The following is a 20,878-nucleotide window of genomic DNA, read 5'->3' as shown; positions in this document are numbered from 1 at the left end:
TTGACTGCTGCTGCTTGAGTCAAACGTCCGCGGTCTTGCTAATCTGCAAGCTGGCGACGTTCCGACTCGCGTGGGTCCACTTGGCGTTTCTTTTCTTTCCCGACCGCCGCCCGAGTCGAATGTCCACGTGTCTGCTAATCCGCAGACACGCAGCGTTCCGACTCGCGGAAGGCCAGCGGAGGTCTCTAACACTTCCTGATTGACACCGGAGTCGGGCGCTGGCGTCTCTGTTAACCTACAGAGAGGCGTCCCGATGCTGGCATGTCGGCCGTGCAGTTTCACACCAGTATTCTCATTTTGCTTTCCGCCAGGATATCCCCTCTCTGGCCCCCACCATTCACCCACCACGTGACCTTTGGTGTCCTGAGTTCCCCCAAGGTGGAATTGTCCATCTTGCTTGTTACAGGTACCTTGTTCCGGGTGTAACAAGAGGACAGCTGTGGGGTTAAAGGAGACAAGGAGTTAAAACTTATTGCGCGCTCTCTTGAAGTGTAAAGATCTTACCGGTAGTAGTTGAAAGAGGTTGGTGACGTCACCCGTAGGGCCTTCATAGGACACCTTGACCACACCGCGCTGTTGATGGGTGGTAGGGGAGTAAGCAGAGGACAAGGGCAGTAAAACCAAGGTGGGGAGGGTGCGCACGGAGACTGCCGGCCACCCCAAATACGGGAAGGGTGGAAAGGGGGAAGTGACCATGCACGGAGAACGCCGGCCACACTGAGGAAGTTAGAAGAAGGAGGGGAGTGGAAAAGGTGGGGCGGCTGTACAAGCACGTCACACAGGGCACGCAGCCGCAGGGGGCCGTACCAACGGTATCAAGGAAGAAAACAAACAGAGGAAAAGGACTGTATACTTGTAATTGTTATACTTGGTTGTTTTACTTTTAGCAGATGGTCGAAAGTCCCCAATCTACGGGGCCAGGTAACGACGGCTGTGTTGAGAGGAGTTGAAAGCACAGTATAACCATGTCATATGGGTCGGGATCTGGAGGGTGGGGGAACACTCTGACTACCCCCCTCCAACATATTTGCAAAACGCTGTCACCTCATAGGGAAAAACTCATCAAATATAGCATAGAATGGACACAAGGAACAGACAACAAAATGATGACACCATGGCCGCCTAACGGCAGTTTTGACCCGTACGTCCAACACTCGCTACTGCCACACATACACAACATGTACAAAGGAAAAAAGTTGGCACATCACATGGAGGTGTTTAAGTTGTGGAGGATGTTCCAGGGATCCCGGCCAGGACCAACCTGAATTTTCACCGTGGAAGGGGCGACAAAAGGGAAGCGGAGCGAAGAAACAAAGGAGGGGAAGGGGATTAAGGAGGAAGAAGGAAACAGGGAAAAGACGACCAGTAGCGCACAGTGCGCGGGAAGAGACAGGAAGGTGGATGAAAGGCCTGGTACTGTACATGAAGTAGAAGTAAAGAAGGAAGGGACAGAAGACATGCCCCTAGTGAAGGTAGTGAAGAAGGAGGAAGGTGGGTTATATCCTGTGACGGAGCTACGAGAAGCAGCAAGGCAACAACTGACGGCAGCTGAGGGGTACTCAAACCCCACGTAGTACAGCCCCTCCACCAGATACAACCACAGGTAGCTACCAGAGGGGGAAGGAGGTGACAAGCACGGTAGGTCCGAATTGCACGCAGGTGCGCACAAAGGGAGGGAAGAACAGCGAGGAGCACATTTCAAACATAGGACAAGACGAATGGGTAGCAGCGCAGGTGCTCTTAAAGCTGCGAGGGACATTAACAAGAGAAGAAAAAGAGGTGGTGAGCAGAATGAATAAGGACGACGCGGGTAGCACTGGAATAGGGGGTGAGAAGAACAACACAAGGGAAGGAGAGCTGTCACAAGAAGAGGAGGAGATGTTGGAGGAAAGATTGGCTGAATTAAGGGATGAGCGGAGTGCACTGATTAAGCAGCTCCAGAAAGAGGCACAAGGAAGGAGGAGGGAAAGGAAGGAAAGTAGGGATGAGTTAGAGAGAATGAAGGAGCACGTACTGAAGAAAGGAAAAGGGAAGTGGAGAGGATGAAGGCAATAGCGGAAAGGGTATCCCGAGCAGCACAGCGTGACATGGAGAGGAGGAAGAGAAGGAAAAGGAAATGGAACTATGGAAGATGAAAATACTCTCCGAGAGCACCAGAAAATATGTAGAAGGTAAAGTAATAGAAAGCATATTAGAAAAGGAGAAAGAGAAATGGGAAAGGAGGAGAGAGGAAGAAAGGATAATAGAGAAGGTAAGTAGTGAGGTGATGGAGGAATTGAAAAAGAAAAGCGAGGAAATAGGTGGTGAAATAGTGGAAAAGAAGGAAGAGGAAAGGGGGGAATGAGGTAAGAACATATGTGCGTCGGGATGCGGAAGTAGCTACAACATCAGCGCAAAGGGGAGTAACTGGTAGAGGAGAACAGGAAGGAACAGAGTTAATAGACTTGAAAACGGTGACAATTAGGGGGAAAAGATCAGAGTGGGGGTTGTCACTCCTGGATGAATTTTGCAGCGAAGGAGGAGTGAGGAGAGAAGGAAGAAGCGGTGGTAGGGAGAGCTTAGATAAATTGTACATCACACGCGGGGAATCACCATGGGCATGTAAGAAGAAGGAAGAAGTGAAGCGAAGTGAGGAGCAGGTAAGAGAAGTGGCAGGAGGACCAACACGCGCAGTTACATCCACATCATTATGCCCAACACGCCCACCCACACCCACGCCTGAACACACACCATACATCGGCAGGCTCAGAGACCTCCCAGGACGCAGGCAGGAAGAACAGCCACGCACACCTGCAGTAAGCCAAGAGAGCAATGGGAGAGGGGGGAGATACGAAGGAGAAGATACAACAAGTAGCGTTAATATAGATATGGCAACAGATTTACTTGACACTGAGGAAGAGGAGGAATACACGGATTCCACCCTGCAACAACTAGGGGGACAGATGGGGTCCAATTTAATGCCACTATTGGAGAGGGGAGGGGTTAGACCACAATATGTCCCTTGGAAGCATGCTGATAAGGAGAATATAAAGTGCAGGCTACCATCATTAAGCGTAGGAGCGGGGAAATGGATATACGAGATGGAAAAACACACCGCGGGACACAAACTAGCAGTGGGAGAAGTGAAGGGTCTATTAATATCAATATTAGGGGACACGGCAGATGACATTTGGAAGAGGGCAGGATTCCCCGGAGTAACAATAACATGTCAAACACGTCACATGACGGGGTGCCATTTGGCAACTGCAGGCATGCACTGTGGCAAGCCCTGAGGGTGCAATACCCAGACACATCAGATATGGGAGCAATTACGTCACGCAAGATGCGTGAGAATGAAGATCCTGTTGATTATATCCAGGAGATTCAGGAGAAGTGGCGCTTGGAAATTAGAGAGCAGTGGGACAAGACACCAGCAATTTGTTTACCACATACTAGTACAAGGGCTTCCGGAGGCAGTACAAAGACAACTGAAGAAGATAGTGGGAATGGAAGCTAAGGCCAGGCCTGAAATACAACTAACAATAAAACACCACTGTAGGATGTGGCAAGAAAAGATGAAACAAAAGGAAGAAGATAGGAAAGCGGAAGAGGCAAAATTAGTGCAGAAAAAACTAAGTATACCATGGAAGGAGCACTAATAACTACACCGACAACAATGACACCAAACCCCACGCAAGCAGTGGTTGCACAAGATCCCACACAGCAACAAATAGCACCATTACCACAACTTATAACACAACAGATGCCACCACCCCCACCATACACGGCTCCCACAGGAGGAGGCTACATGCTACCGGGAAATGGATATTATAACACCAGGGGAAGGGGCGGAATGATGAGAGGGAGGGGATATGGCCAACCTGCACAACAGCAAGGGGGAGGATTTCGGAGTTACTACCCCAATGGGCAACAAGGGTACCAAGACAATGCAGGGAGTTTGCCATGGCAGGCCAGGGAATCACCTGTATGCTGGGTTTGTGGAATGTTGGGACACATGTCACGCACGTGTAGAATGAGACCCACCACATCAATCTGGGGGAACAGGGACCACAAGGGCCTATGAGGGAGCAGCAGGGTTACTAGCAACTGCAGGGAACACAACAGAGCAGCACACAGCAGCAAGTATCACCACAACAGTTGCAGACATACATACCACCGCAGCAGCAGGTGACAATAACACAACAACACCAAGTGCAACCAGTACAACAGCTCACTCAAATACAGGACTATAAATTGACACCCATTGATACAACAAACACAGTTAGAGAGGGTGACTATCTTGGGACACAACCCTTACACAGGAAGTGGTCAGTCACTCTACCCACAATAGGGCAGCCCACAGACGTTCTTGGTGTGTCCCATCCTGTCGATAACACCTAATAGTGCGGAGGAACCACGCATTGAGGTAGCGATAGGTGACAAAAAATTCTCCTTCCTTGTTGACACTGGGGCAACCAGGTCTTGAATAAGCGAGGGTAAATTTAAAATGTCAGGCGAGGCCATGCACACTGAAGGATTCTCTGGGGCTAGAGGGTTGGTTCCCTTTACTGATAACATCTCCTTATCTATAGGAGATTATGACATGTCTGTCCCACTCCTGTATTCAAAGGAGTCGCCAGTGAACATACTTGGAAGGGACATAATGAGCAGATCAAATATGGCAATATCCTTCATGGAGAACGGCATAATTTACTCCACACCAGGAATAGACCTGCTTACTGCACGACAGATACTGCAGGTATACTGTGGCCAGACAGTAGCTCGAGCTGAGCCTGGGATGGCGAGCTGTTCCAATATGGAACAGACACGGCATTTGCATGGATGCCAGGAATAGAAGGGAAGATTTGGAGGAGGCCAGCAGCATATTTGTTCAGGCCTGAGACACCAGCTAGTGAACCAGAGGGAAAGGTGATTTCGGTGAGCATCGAGAGCATTATAGCGACTGCAGATTACATCTCAGTACATGCCCAAGACAGGCAAGGGAGCATGGAGAGCAGTGATAGCCCTGGCTGAGGGGTGCAGGCTCACGCAGGTGTCTGATGAAGAGCTTTTTTCAGAAAACAAGGGAGAAGGAGAGATGGTATTTATGATGAGTGTCGACATCTGGTTAAGAGTAACATACAAGCAAGTAGCACTGAAAATGGCTATGGCACTCGAGGCACCTGCATCCACCCAGTACCATTTTACGAGGAAGACATGGCTAAGGTTCCAGCATCACTGTGGACCACCAGTCCCTATGACGTGGGCTGCATAAAGAGCATTGGAGGAGTACAAATAAAGTTGAAAAAGGGCACAATACTACCTAGAGTGAAGCAATACCCACTATCAAAAGAGGTAGATGAGGGCATATACAAAACCATAACAGCCCTGATAAATAATGGCATATTGGTACCATCAGAGTCAGCATGTAACACGGCTGTGTACCCAGTGCGCAAGCCTAAAGGAGGGTCTTGGTGTTTCATCCAGGACCTCAGGCCCTTGAATTACATTGTAGAGGCAGAATACCCCATAGCAGCAAACCCAGCCACAATACTATGTGGAATACCAGCAGACACATCACGGTTCACCGTGATTGACCTCAAAAATGCCTTTTTCTCAATACCTCTGCACCCAGATTCACAAGATTTGACAAGCTTCACATACAGGAATACAAAATGGAAACACACAAGGTTACCACAAGGGTACTGCAAGTCACCCTCAATTTTCAACAGAGTAATAAAGATGGATTTGGGAAAAATTGAAATGGAAAGTACAGTGCTGCAATATGTTGATGATATAATAATTTGGAGCACAACTGAGGAGAGGTGCAGGGAAGACTCAGTAAAAATGCTGACAGTGTTGGCTGAAAAGGGGTACAAGGCAGACAAGTAAAGGTTACAGTACTGTCAGGAACAGGTACTAAACATTGGTCAACTTATATCCCAGCACGGAAGAAACATTGCACCACAAAGAGCAAAAGCCATAACCAACACGCCACAACCACAAACTGTGAGGGAGCTACAGCAGTTCCTGGGCCTGTGCAACTACTGTAGAGCATGGGTCTTCGACTACAGCTCATACATAGGACCCCTGCTCGAGGCATTGAGAGAGGCGCAAAAAGGGGACAAGAGATAGGGGTGGACAAGAGAAATGAAAGAGGCATTTGATGAGTTGAAACACACCATATCCACAGCTCCCGTACTAGCCACTCCAAATTACGAACACCAATTTTTTATTTTTTCACATTGCGACTCAGCAGTAATGAAAGCAGTATTGACTCAGAAAACTAGCATGGGACACAAGCCAATAGCCTTCTACAGCGGTCACTTGGACCCTGTCATGTTAGGACATTTCCCTTGAGAACAGGGTCTCGCCGCAGCCGCATTTGCGGTGGAGAAATCATCATCGATAACGATGACACTGACCACACAGGGGGCGTCAGGTTATGAGATTATCTTATCTAGACCCAAATTGACAATTGTCAGATGCAGTACCGTAAACCCAGCCAGATTCATAGCGGAAGTTGTTGAGGAAGGTGATTATGCTCACGATTGCACACAGACTATCGAAATGTACTCCAGCACAAGGAAAGTGGAGGAGGATGCCCTTAAAGGGGGTGAGATATTGTACATTAACGGTTCGTCAACAATTGACCAAAGCGATGGGATAAGGAGAACTGGGGCAGCAGTAGTAAAAATGACAGACGATTTGATGTATGTCCCAGTAAAATGCATGCAATTACCTCAGCATTATTCGGCTCAGGCAGCGGAATTGGTTGCGCTGATTTCGGCACTAAAGGAAAGTGTTGACAAAAGAGTTACTATATATTCTGACAGCGCATATGTGACATCAACGATGCACTTCGGGTTGATAAAATGGCAGAGAAGGGGGTTTATAAGAGCTGATGGCACCCCAGTGCAACATGCCCTCTTGCTAGCAGAATTGATTGAAGTAGTTAATGAACCCCAAGAGATAGCTTTGGTTAAATGCCCAGCACACACTAATGGAGATGACTATATCTCGAAAGGAAATGAATTGGCAGACGCACATGCCAAGCATGCTGCATATTTTGGTGACTTATGGACCCCCCCAGAATCGGGGAGGGGGAGGTCAATGGTAAGACAGATGATGATGATGAAGGAAGGGTACACTCATCTCCCTGCAACACAGATAATGGAATTACAGGCAGCCGCACCAATGGCAGAAAAGGAACTGTGGGTAAAAAGAGGATGTACGATGTCCCCAAAAGACACGCTGCGGCGTCAAAATAATACTGGAAAAGTGGTCATGCCGTTGGCACTGTTCAACACCGCCCTGGCCCAGCTTCATCATCCAGCACATACAGGAAAGGAAGTGATTGCAGCACGAATTAGGGAGGCTTGGTTCTGCCCCGAGTTAAATTCTCATGTTACTAATTTCATCAGCAACTGCCTCACATGCCAACAGTTTACGGCCGGTCACACGCTGCAAGTGATAAAAATTACTATACCCTGGCCTGAAGGACCCTTCCAACACCTACATATTGACCAAGTTGATATGATCAATGTATGTCAAGGACATAGGTACATGATTGTAGTGGTATGTCCATTCTCCAGGTGGATTGAGGCCGGACCCTGCTCACACGCGGATGCGTTTAGAGCAGCTACATTTCTAGTGGGAGAGGTCTTCCCCAGGTGGGGTGTTTGCGAAGTGCTGCGGTCGGACAACGACCCACACTTTGCTAATGAAATGGTTCAGCACATCACATCTCTGCTGGGTATTAAACATAAATTTGCATGTGCATACCATCCGCAGGCCAACAGTGTCTGTGAACGCCTGAATGGCCTATTAAAATAGGAAATTGCAAAAATTCAGCAGACCACTAAAAAGAGCTGGTTGTAGTGCCTTCCGCTGGCTCTATTTGAGCTGAGGAACAGGCCAGGGTCTGATCACCACCTCGCTCCCCACGAGGTGGTGACAGGACGTCAAATGCACCTTCCTTTAACGCCAACATCAAGAGCATTTACTGACCATGAAAACACTGCAACTGTTCTTGGTGACGAAATGTATCAATATGTGTCTTCCTTGATTACTAGTGTCGCCTTTGTATCTCAACAGCTCGAGCGCACGCATGGTGGGTCGAAGAGTTCTCAACAAGAAGACACCAACGAGGAACAAGAAAAGGAAGGACTATGCACTATTGTGGAGGGCGATCATGTACTTTTCCGCAACTTCAATAGAAAGTGGAACAGCCCGCGCTTTACCGGACCCCACTTGGTAGAGGAAGTGGCTCCAAGAGCAGTGAAACTGCACGATAAGCGCGCCTGGAATCACCTACATGATGTAAAGCCCTACAAACATCAGACCCGCCCAAGTGTTGACGACAGGGCCATTGCAAGACCAACAACATCAACAACAGAGAAGGATACAGTAACCACCGCTGAGGACAATTGTGTCACTGCACTCGACCATTCTCCAGTCACAACCACTGCCATAGACATTGGACACTTGCCCATAGCCCATCCTATCGTCACGAGATCACAAAGTAAACAAACCTCTGCCCAACCCAGCCCCGGTCCCCCCCTACAAGGCCACCACCGATTGAAGGACATTGTATAACTAACTTGGATGTTACACACACACATATAAAACACTTGTGTGTTTTCTCTATTGTCTCTCGCACATGCAGGTACCGCATATAATTGTATTGTTTAGAAAGTGAAATAACTAACAGTGTGCTCTGCCCAGGAGTAGATGCTGCCCGCGGATGTTAACGCCCCTGAGGCCCTATCACACCAATTTGTATATCATATAAGAAGTCCGAAGTACCTAAAAAGAAGAAGGGTACGCGTATGTTACACCGCATTTGTTTTGGCCATAGAACAATCATTTCCCCATCTTCACGAGCACTTACCGGCTCTAAGAGATAGGTCACTAAGATTAGCATGGGAACAGCTCTTCACCTGGGCACTGAACGATTACCTGATAGGGAGAGCTTAACTAACAAATACTAACAATAATGACGAGCACATTAAGGATTTTCAGGCGGGCACCTTTAACGTTGCAAAAATAAGCTGCCGGACTGCAGCGAGGTAAGAACAAAATGCCGGTGAGACTAGCTCTTGTAATAAAATTGATAGGAGTGTTGGTCATCACTGGTCTGTTGGCTGCCTCTGTATGGCAGAAAAGCTATGCTACCAATTTTGTGGCTGCACCCAGAACTAACATACCCCCTCCCACGGCTGCAACAGGTATGATATCAGGTGGTGCTAGCAACCCTAAAGGTAAAGGAGGTAGAGTTAAACCCAGCACATACACTGACAATAAATGTATCGATAATTAGATAACAGATTCAGCACACATCTCAAACAACATGTGGTACCAGCACATGACCCAAATTGGTAAGCAGACAACGGAGGATAACTGCTATGTGTGCTCATTGATCCCATATGTCATGAGCGCATCAAGAACATTCGTTTCCACTGAAATACAGGAAAAGACAGCGCAATGTATAATATATCTGGCACTATTCCAAACGAGGGGACGATTCCAAGGAACTGTGGTGAGAATGCAGTGGGAAACAAGGGACACATATCCATACGAAAACAACTTCCTCAAGACATACTTGAGCTACCATAAAAGCAGCTTACATGCTGAGGAATTCAGATACGTGACGAATGGACCCGATAAAGAAGAAACGAAGAAAGTAACACTAGAATACCTGGCGTGTGATTGGTACGCCACTGAAGTTCCTGGTGTGCAAGGATGCTGGGAGAGGCTTCTGATAACAATAACTGGGAAAATATATATGAACAGTGAATGGGAAATAGGAGTGGTTGGGAGCAACATGATAACAAGAGAAAATATTACCACCATACAGGAGCACAATGACAGATGCTGGACGACGTGGGGTAAATATGTACCCATACTGACATGGATGGAGAAGGATAAAGACCCAATAAGCATACTACCACTGACCGCACCCAAGCTATGCTACCAACACAAAGGAGATGTGGATGTGGGTTACAACGCCAACTGCGGAAGCATATTAGAACTACCAGAGGGGGGTGCTGGAACGGCAGTAATAATGGACCACTATTGGGCCTGCGGGGATAAGGCATAGCACACCTTGCCTCCCTTGTGGAATGGAATATGCACCATGGTAGACATCAATGTACCATCACTAGTAGTGCCCCAAAAACGTGTTAACATGACCAATTTCCCCAAGATGGACAAAGGGAACAAGAGGGGGAAAAGGTCTGTACAATCACAAGAAGGAGAGAACAACAACAATAACATCCTACCGAGAATGAAAAGACAAGGAGAACCCCTGACAGGAAACTACCTGTGGGGAAGATCGGAAACAGCACTCACCTCTATTCCACCAGAACACAGGCTATTTAGCAGGGCTGCAATGTTCTTCTCGTCAATAATACACCCAGGACTACAAGCATATGCAAACGCAAAATGGCTTCAGATCACCCGGTGGGAACTGATGATGACGATTAATTCGACAGTAAATGGATTCAACGCCATAAACTAGCTGCGAGCGGTAAGAATTGTAGCACTACAAAACAGATATGTACTGGACCTTATCACGGCTATGGAAGGAGGAGTTTGTGCGAAAATTGGACAATCATGCTGCACATTTATCCCTGCTAACGATGCAGATAATGGGACACTTACTGAAGCAGTATCACAACTGGCCCAGATGCACTCCAAAATGATGGAAGAAAGCAAAGGGGTGAAGAAGGATAATAGTTGGTTTTCATTTTTATGGTCATGGATGCCATCATGGCTGTCAGATGGACTGAAGATCATAGTTGGATGCATAATATTAGCTGCAGCGGTGTTGATTGTAATAAGGTTCTGGAAAGCCAGGAGAGCCCGCACTACAGACAAAATGATAGAAATGGTTGGCATGCACCCCTTGATGCCAACTGATGATAACCAGCACACCGACGTGATAATAAAGGAGAGAGAGACACTACGTAAACAGATCATTACTAACCACTTGGATCCACCATCTGTAAAATTGGAGAACCCAAGAAACCTGAGGAGCTATGTTGGAAGATGGGTATACTGCAAACCAGGACGTAGCTGTGTTTATATGTACTGGTCGTTCGAAGATCATGTCAACCACTATAGACACTTGGCTGGAATAACTAAAGTATGGAGAGTAAGAGGAGATAAAGAAAAGGATATGTTTGTGGTCGACAAGTAGATGAGAGGGGGGACTGAAGTGGGAGAATGGGAGAACAAGCTCCCCCCAATCTCATCACGACCATGGCTTAGAGGATCATGGCCCAGGCAACCCCCACAGGACGAGTTTGTCTATCTACCAGATGACAAAATACCCTGGTTCAGGAACATAAGGATATGCCCACCAGCCTGTCCGACTCAAGCCGACACCTGCGGCATGGATGAACTCGACTAAGACAACGGCCACAAGTATCCACATCGTTAGTGATGCCATAACGACCTAGCCAACTGCCAAGAACACACGTGCCACCATGCACACTGGTCGCTCACACACCAACCTACACGAAGAACGGTGGTCAGTCAAAATAGCGAAAAAAAAATCTCGACTAACAATAATCTCGGAAAAAAATACCTAAAAAAAAGTCGAATTTCTCTTTTTTTAATTATATATTTATTTTGGGGTCTGGGGTTAAAAAAAAAGGTAAAAAAAAAAGGGGGGGTTTGGGGGGAACCCCCCCATTTCGAATAAAAAACGTCATTAAAAAAAATGCGACTTTTTTTTTCTGGCTTTTTTTTGACATTTTTTTTTCTCGAGATTTCTTTTTTCGAGATTATGACCATAAACCACGAAGAACATATTCAGTGCTATGACGTAGGTGACTGACACACCCACTGATGTGCATCGTTGTTATTTTTCACATAGGCCTTTTTATAGTAGTGCAGAAACGCAAGACGCTTGAAGAACTTGTGTATACGCTTGCTGACGCTTCTCCCACCACTCGCCCTATGATGACGCCATCATGTATACCTAACACTGCTTGTGATGCCATGTCAAACCGCAACCTCCGTACAATGGATTACGCATCGCCACCCATGAACTAGGCCCGAGTAGGCCGCAAGCAAGAGCCTCATCATGAAAACCTTCTCAGACCAAGAGTACAAGTGCTGATCATGCAGAACGAGCCCCAGCAAGAGCTCATAGCCAAGGCCACGATGTTACAACTCGCATGCTACCAGCCGGCGCCAAGGTTACACCTGTAAAAAAAGCCAAGCCCACAGAGATGAAATACAAATCTAATCTGCAGAATTCTGCTCCAGCTACGGACTCTCCACACGTGACCAAGCCGATCTGACAAGGTGCCAACCCCACGAGACAGAAAGTTGCCTGCGTCCCACGTCTGGGACACAGGTTGTAACAGCGAAGCGGCAAGATGGACACCTACGGCGATGGGAACGGCCCGCTCACAAGTCTATGAGCAGACCTGTACGTTGTCTGCACACACACATAGTTGCACATTGTTGCTAATGACAGGTACACCGCGAGCTGGGAACGACAATGGTCCCAGGCTTGGGGGCTCGCGAGAGGACCAATCAGAATGCAGGGGGACTCATTACTGACGCCACTAACATTAGCCAATCACCGGGGGTCCTCTTGTAATGATTTTCAAGTATCTAATAGTAGGGACAGCCCAAGTATACCACCTGACTCATCCTTAACCACTAATATCCTTCTCTATATGTATCCTATACTAACCCTACCACTCGGGGAACCAATCCGAAGTGGCAATAGGTTTTTTGCTAACTTTCCCAGGTGATACAAGTAGCGCGTCATACTGCTGTAAAAAGGGCCTGTGAGCCCCACTAAGATTGAGAGTCTGGACGGACGCGTACGATCCAAGACCCATCCCTGCCGTTGTTATAATAAACAGCAGAACCACCTTGCTCTTCGTGTGTGTCTCATACTCATTCAGGGAAGCACGGGAGGAGTTGGGGCCTCCCAGCCCGGAGGTCCGCGGACGGCTCAGCCGACCAAATACTCACAGTGCACTGGATATGATATTCATTGGAAAAAGGCTTGACCCATGTGCCAGGGTCAGTGATTAGGTATTATTAATACATATGATGCAAAATGTGCAGGTACTCCATGATGCTCAAAAGTGAATAATAGTAATTATTGCAATGAGTCTAAACAACTCAGATGGTCTTCAATATCAAAATATATACACCCTACCTAAGAGCAGCGGTAAAAATCCAGCCATGAAAAAGGCACATGCCACCTCAATTCTTCACATATGCACAGCACGCCTTTTCTTACTTGATATGATATGGCATTTATAACGCGCCTATACACAAGTGTTTCAAGGCGCAATGAGGCTAGGGAGGAGGAACAGAGGGAAGACAGACACCGATCCTACAAGGCCAGGTGTCATTCAGATTGTGCAAGTGCATGGGAAGGGGGGGTGGGGAGAGTGCAGGTGGAAGGGGGACGGGACAGTGCAGTACATGGGATAATAGATAACAATAAGGAAAAGTACGGCCAGCAGGTGGCAAGTGCAAGGGTAAGTGCAGAAAGCAGGTGCCAAGTGCACGTAGTGGGACTGTAGGGATACAGAAACAGTCCTCAAGCGTGGGGGTTTCCAGGAAGTCGGTGCAGGGTTGGGGGAGGGGACCTGAAATCAGAGGATGGCCAGTGAACCAGTGCAGTTTTGGTTTCAGCCAGGAAGTCAGCAGGGGAGAAGAGGAGAAATAGCAGAAGCAAAGAGAAAGGTTTTGTGGTGCTTCCGGAACCAGAGATGGTTCTCCTCAAGTTGCAGGGAGGCAGGGGGGCTGTTCCAGAGGGAGGCCGCAGCCAAAGAAAGAGATCTACCACCAACTCATTGCTTGGAGAAGTGACTGACCCTGAGGGAGTTGGAGGCGGATGAGCGAAGAGCTCGAGAAGGAAGATATTTAGGAAGAGAGAGTTGAAGGTATTGAGGCCCCAGTCCCCAGAAGGCCTTGTGGACAATGCAGCGGGTTTTGAACTTAATCCTCGCAGCCACTGGGAGCAGTGCAGAAATTTCAGTCCTGGAGATATACGATCCCTGGGCTTGAGGCCAAGGATGAAGTCTTGCAGTCCAGTTCTGGATGAGTTGCATAGGGCGGAGAGTAGAAGCAGTGAGATTCACGAAGAGGCTCTTTCAGTAGTCCAGTCTAGAGAGAACCAGAGCTCGGTAGACAGTGATCTTCTGGGGGAAGGAAAGGAAAAGAAGAATACCTCTGAGGAGGTGCAGCTGGTGGTGTGACTTCTTAGAGGCGTCAGAGATGTGAGGAGAGAAGGAGAGTGTGGAGTCGAAGATGACCCCGAGGTTTTAGCCTCACAGGTGGGAGCAGGAAAAGAGGGCCAAGAGAGGCCGGCCAGAGAGTGACATGAAAGGATGGAGCAGAGATCATTGGCGGCACACCACTCCTGCATGGCGGATAGACAGTCGGAGATGAGAGAGGGAGAAGAGGCGGCTGAGGGTAGCCTGAGATGATTGAGCAGGACGGCATGGATGACTGTGTCAAAGGCAGAAGAGAGATCAAGTAAGATGAGGACATATGGGGTGTTGGAATCAGGGTTGGAGAGAAGGTCTTCACGGATGTTCAGGATGTTCAGGAGAACAGTTTCCGTGCTTCTGGCAGCTCTGAAGCCAGACTGATGATCATGGAGACAGCCAACAGATTCAGTGTGGAGATCGAGCTGGGAGATGGCCAGCTTTTCCAAGAGTTTTCCCAGGAAAGGAGTGATGGAGATTGGGCGATAGTTAGCCGGGCAGGATGGGTCGGCAGAGGGTTTCTTAAGATGAGGGTGCACAAGGGAGTGGTTCAAGGGGGAAGGGAAGACTCCAGTGGGGAAGGAGTGGTTGCAGAAGTCGTGAGGGCAGGTGCCAGGGAGTCAATGTGGTCTTTGATGGTTTTGGAGGAACAGCGATGAACCTGTTTTGACGAGAGTTTCATAGATCGGACTTGGCTAGAAACCTCATCTGGGGAGAACAGGGGAAAGGCGGAGAAGGAGGGAGGAGCGGTGGCCGAAAAAAGGGCCAGAGAAAGAGCAGGGAGCAGAGGGAGGAAGGGGAAAGGAGGAGAGAGAGGACAGGATGTCCTGCGTTTTTTAGATGAAATGAGAAGCCAGTGCCATGCAGACGGCCTGGGAAGGGACAGGAGAGGTAGAGACTGTGGCAGGATTGGCCAGTTCCTTGCAGATTTTTTAAAAAGTTCAGCCGAGTTGTTAGATGCCGCAGAGATGCGGGCTTGGATGTGAGCTCTTTTTTTGTTGAGGACAGAGAGCTGGTATTGCCTTTGGAGCAGGCGGCAGGCCTGCTTGTTAGAGGATGTACATGAAGCACGCCATTTTCTCTCAGCCACCCTGCACTTGAGTTTGAGGGTGACAAGCTCTGAGTTGTACCAGGAATTTCACTTGGCTTTGGGCTTCATGCGGAGTCTCATGACATGGGCAAGAACATCAAGAGTATCAGATATAGCAGAATGGAGCCTGGAAACGGCTGTGTCAGGGTGTGAGTCGGCTAAAGGGGGAGACGGGGTGAGAAAGTTGCGGCGAAAGCTTCAACTGACACGTGCTTCATGGGTCAGATGACCGAGAAGGTGGGTGGCAGTGATGGAGTTGGCTTGGCCTGAGGGATAGAGAGGGTGAGTTGGGAGGAAAGGAGAAAGTGATCACTCAGGAGAGAGGAGTGGTGAGAGGGATAGAAAGGGGAAGGTCTGAGGAGATCAGAACATCCAGCGTGTGCCCTGCAGAGTGAGTCGGGCCAGAAGGGAGAAAGAGTCACAAAGATCGTGAAAGAGTCCAGAGGAAGGACAGGAAACATCCAGGTGGATGTTGAAGTCTCCAAGAAGGAGGAGTTGAGTGGTTGATGATAATATGAATTAAGCCTTTGCCACTGTTAATATAATCATGCACAAGGGCTGTGGCGCTGTGACCAGTATAATCACATGTCATCCTGAAGGGCAAATAATCGCTCATTATCCTTCATGGATAGCAATACGCATACAAACACAAGGACTAGTAAAATGACAATATCATCACAGAGATCTTGGGGGGCTTCAATATCATCACAGAGCAGTCCCATGTTGACTTCAACATCATCACATATAATCCCTGTGGGAACTTCAATGACATCAAACAATTCTTGTGGGTATTTCAAGATCATCCCACACCCCATGCTTTTAGGGTCTTACGCATCATTACACAGCATCTCTTTGGGATTTCAGACCAAACACCATCCCTATAGAATTTTCAATATCATCTCACATCATTCCTGTGGGTAGTTCACTATTATCACAGCATAATCACTCACTCCATCCCAGCACAGACATCTTCATTGTCACACAACTTCCTTGTGGGGACTTCAACATCATCACACACAATCCCTGTGGGGACTTCAAGTACATCAAACAATACTTCCAGGTATTGCAGGATCAACTCACACCAATGCTTTTAGGGTCTTAACCATCATTACACACCATCTCTTTAGGTAATTCAGATCAAACATTCATATGGAATTTTCAACATCATTGCACATCAGTCCTGTGGGTAGTTCACTATTATCAGTCAACATTCCTGTAAGGACCTCCGTACCATCACACTTTCCACTCGGGGATTACAGCATTATCGCGCACCATCCCTGCACAGACTTCTTCATTGTCACACAACTTCCTTGTGGGGACTTCAATATCATCACACACTTTCCTTGCGGGGACTTCAATATTGTCATACACCATAATGTCTTCAATATCATTACATATCCCTTTGCTTTGTAGTAGTCATGATCATTATACCATGTGTGTTAACCTTAATATTGTCCCATGGAAGATCTGTGACAATATCAGTATAAATACTCTAGAGTCGAGATGTATTTTATCATCTGGCGCCTTGCTTCATTATCATCACAAACATTTCCTTGGCAAACAAATATCATGAATTAGTCTCAATGGGACATCGGAATCATTACACACTATCCCGGCAGGGACTAAAAAATGATCAAACATCATCTCCTGTTGAGTTTTGAATAGCATCCCTCTGTTTACTTCAATAGTATCACACAACATTCTTGTAAGGACTTTACTATTGTGAGAAGTCAGTAATGCAAGGCGGACAACTGTTTGAAGATCTTTCAAAATATGCCATTTTATTTTAAAAGAAAATCTATGAAAATGCCTCACTTTCTCTACTCTGTTGAGGAATTCCCTGCCTATTCTAAAATTTAAGGGAACACACTCTTAACATTGGACAACTGGCCCTCCCACTAAACAAAAAACAGAAATAAAAGGTACAGCAATTGAACAGGATATGAATTATATATTATGTCTTCAAGGGTCTTCTAGTGTCCTGGGTGATCTCCCTTCGCCAGGATTTAAAGTCACTTCATGAAATTGTTAATTAATAGAACGAAAATGTCTTGGGTTAGTTCTTGATAATTTTTTAAGTCAAAACAAAAGTTCATCAACAAAAGGTTCCAATGGTAACACATCTCATGACTTGGGTAGTGTTTTTCACTTCTGGGAAAAATAGCCACAATGAAAATCCTGGCCACAATACTTTAGCACTCCCATAGGGAGAATTACCACAGTTCAAAGAAAATTACAATGTCCATGCTGTTAATGTTGCACAGTTCTTTATTGACAATTAGGACTTCTTTAATTATAGCCTTGACATTCAAAAGGGTATGTTTATCAGGATGCCTTTTCAATACTGCTACTTCTACTTCAACAATGATTCTTGTTTGTTTTATTGTTTATTTTATTTATATAACACTCCAGACCCGGGAGTAAAAGGGCGCTAGGACAGGTTACAAGGCACAATATATATAGCGTTTGCAGTAATACATTGGTAAAGTTATGTACAGTATACAGAACAGACACCTTTTGTCCCAAAGTATTTCACCTTGGGTTCAACAACTGCATCATAGCATCTACTGACAACCAGATACACCTCTTTAGTTCCAGGGCTTTGAACTACTGTGACAGCTTCAATGACTCTTAGACAAACTGCTACAACTTCAATGATTTTTAGACAGACTTCGACAAGACAGAATTTCAAAAGGTTTCAACCTCCTCAGGTAGGCAAGACACTCTTCCTTCGAATAGCTTCCCGCAAAGGGACAGCCTCTCTGCCTCTCTTGTCTAACTGCCATAACAACAAGCTGTGCTTGCGTTCAGAACTCACTCTTCTCTGGCCGTGACCTTTTTGGGCATTACAAGTGCAGTCTGCTTCTGTGTAATCTTTACAAGCTGCCATTTCCCCTTCCTCAACAATGCACTTCAGAGTTTGGGAGGGCAGGACTCTCTCAGAGCACGTAGATGAAATCTGCGGTTTCCACGCTCCGGTGTGCCTCTTATTCTCCAACTTCTACTTGGTTTACCAGCCTTGTGTCTTCCTTTGGCTTCCAATGCCACAGCCTGCACTCCAGCCAACGTTAGAGCTCCTTCAACTCCTTCCCCCATCTCTCCCTAAGGGGGCTTTTATGCCTCCCAGGTTCAGTGATAATTTTCAAGTGTGGGCTATTAGCCTTAATTGCCTGACTAGTTCAGTGGCTACTAGGCTTAATTGCCCGACTTTGACAACTGTATGCCACCCCAGCCCTCTCCCTCATCCTTTACATCTAGGATTCTGGGACTTGTAGCTTATTTCAACAAAGTTAGGTTTTAGCATATTTAAAGTTCTTTTAAGGGTAGTTTTAATTCCCTTAAAGTTGTTAAGATAGGGGCTATAAATATTAGCCTTTACAGAGGAAACTAGTGTATTGAAGACAACATTTCCACATTCCTTTATAGTGTATCCTTGGGTTTGAGGAAGGTGCTTAGTTTGTGATACCAAAAAGAATCTTTCTTTTGGTAAAGTTTGTTCAGGTGTTACAACATTAAGGTCCATAACTCGAGATCTAACATGAGCCTTAGAGACTTTAAAATGACAATACGCCATCACCCCTCTATGTACTTTGGGAAGATTCTTCCTTCCAGAGGAAAAATACAGTCTCTAATCCCACAGAATCTCCTCATCACCCTGGGCCCTGTCTCCTCCCATGTGATCCTCCTGCAGTATGCCACCCCCATGGTTAGGATCAGGAAACATCTTCCTTCCCCTGGCCATCTATGAGGAGACTTTAGGCAGGGTTTCCATGAGGTATCCACAGGATTCTTCATAGTATCCTCACAAATACACTGGAGGAATTCCAACACTATCATACACCATGTTTTCACAGACTTCAGCATTGTCACACAGCATCCCTTTGGGGACTTCATTTAGCCAATATCATCCCAGGTTGATATCTATATCATAACACAGCATCCTCATAGTAGTTTCAATATGACTCCATTCCATAGGGACTTTAGTTTTATTATGCAGCATACTTGTGAGGCTTTAAATGCTACCACAATCCCTCCTTATAGTGATTTCAGCGTCATCACACACCATTTTTCTGGGAACTTCATATCATTTCACACACTCCCTATGGAGACTTTGATATCATCACAGATTATCATGTAAGGTCTTAATTATTATCACACCATCTTTATAGGGCCTTGAGCACCCTCAAAAACCATACCATTGGAGCCTTCACATAATCACAAAATATGTGGTGCCTGTATTATATAATCCCAGGATCCATGTTGGAGGTTCCAAATAAATGAAGACCTTCAACCCTGTTTCATCTTAATATTATAACACACAAACTCAATGACCATGTCAATATATGTACATACCCTCTCAGACATAATGTCAATATAATCATCATTATTTAGGACATTTTGTATCATCACAGATGCCTGTGGGAACTTCCACATCATCAGACCTTCAGCATCACCAGAAACCTGGAATCACCAGAAACCTGGAATCACCAGACCTTCAATATCATCAGTTATGTTATGACATCAACATTATCACCACACACCAACCCCTAAAAGACCTCAATATCTGCATACAATCCCTGTGGGGACATCTACAACACCACCATTCACCAGTGAAAATATTAGTTTTATCACACCCTATCCCTGTATGGTGCTTCAATATTGCCACACACTTGACACCTTAAATATTAACACACAGCATCACTGCACAGACTTCAGTATCACCATGCACACTCATTGTGGGGGCTTAAATATCATAGCACAAAAAACAGGCAGGTTCTTTATTAGACATCTTCTTGGGGTACTTTCATTATAATCCCAATGCATATGGTATGTAACTCAGTATCATCACACACAAAGCATTTAAAGCATACAATCTGTGGAGACTTTAGAATCATCACACACACAATTGATGTGAAAACATCAATATCAGCAGACACCAGCTTTGTGGGGACTTCAACTTTATCACACACCATCTATTTGGGGACCTAAATATCACAGCATACCATATCTATGGGGACTTTGTGGTCTGTCTAATCCCCACTTCATATTTTACCATAATTGCAGATGTTTAGTGGTTAGACGGCTATTTGTCCATCATGGGAAGCACATTTTGATTCACAAAGAGGATGTACTTGTTTGGGATCGGTACAGGGGAATGTGCAATGTATGGAAAGATCATATCTGACGCTTCTATGTACATTTGTAAACCAATACATCTGCAGTGTAATTGCTGCTTTCCTGCTAGTGTTTCTAACCCTGATGCAGTGGTATCATTTTGTTTTGGCAAATATCTACCACATGTCATTTAACAACCATCATAGTGAAGGGTTCAGCAGCAGCCACGTTGGTGCTCCGAGCTTCTGAATAAATGAATGCTAACATGGCATAACACCACCTGTATGGAAAATCAGGCAGCTAAACCAACTGCTGATTTCAAAAACTGCAGGGAAAGAAAAAAGTCAAAATATGACTGGTTTTCTGTAGCTGCACGCAATCAATATACTGCAATGTTTAAGTACAGTATTGTTTACACTAAAATAACATAGTTAATCAA

Source organism: Ambystoma mexicanum, chromosome 7p, assembly GCF_040938575.1.
Source record: "Ambystoma mexicanum isolate Mex_15411 chromosome 7p, UKY_AmexF1_1, whole genome shotgun sequence".
NCBI classification, from domain to species: domain Eukaryota; kingdom Metazoa; phylum Chordata; class Amphibia; order Caudata; family Ambystomatidae; genus Ambystoma; species Ambystoma mexicanum.
This window is presented reverse-complemented; position numbering follows the sequence as displayed.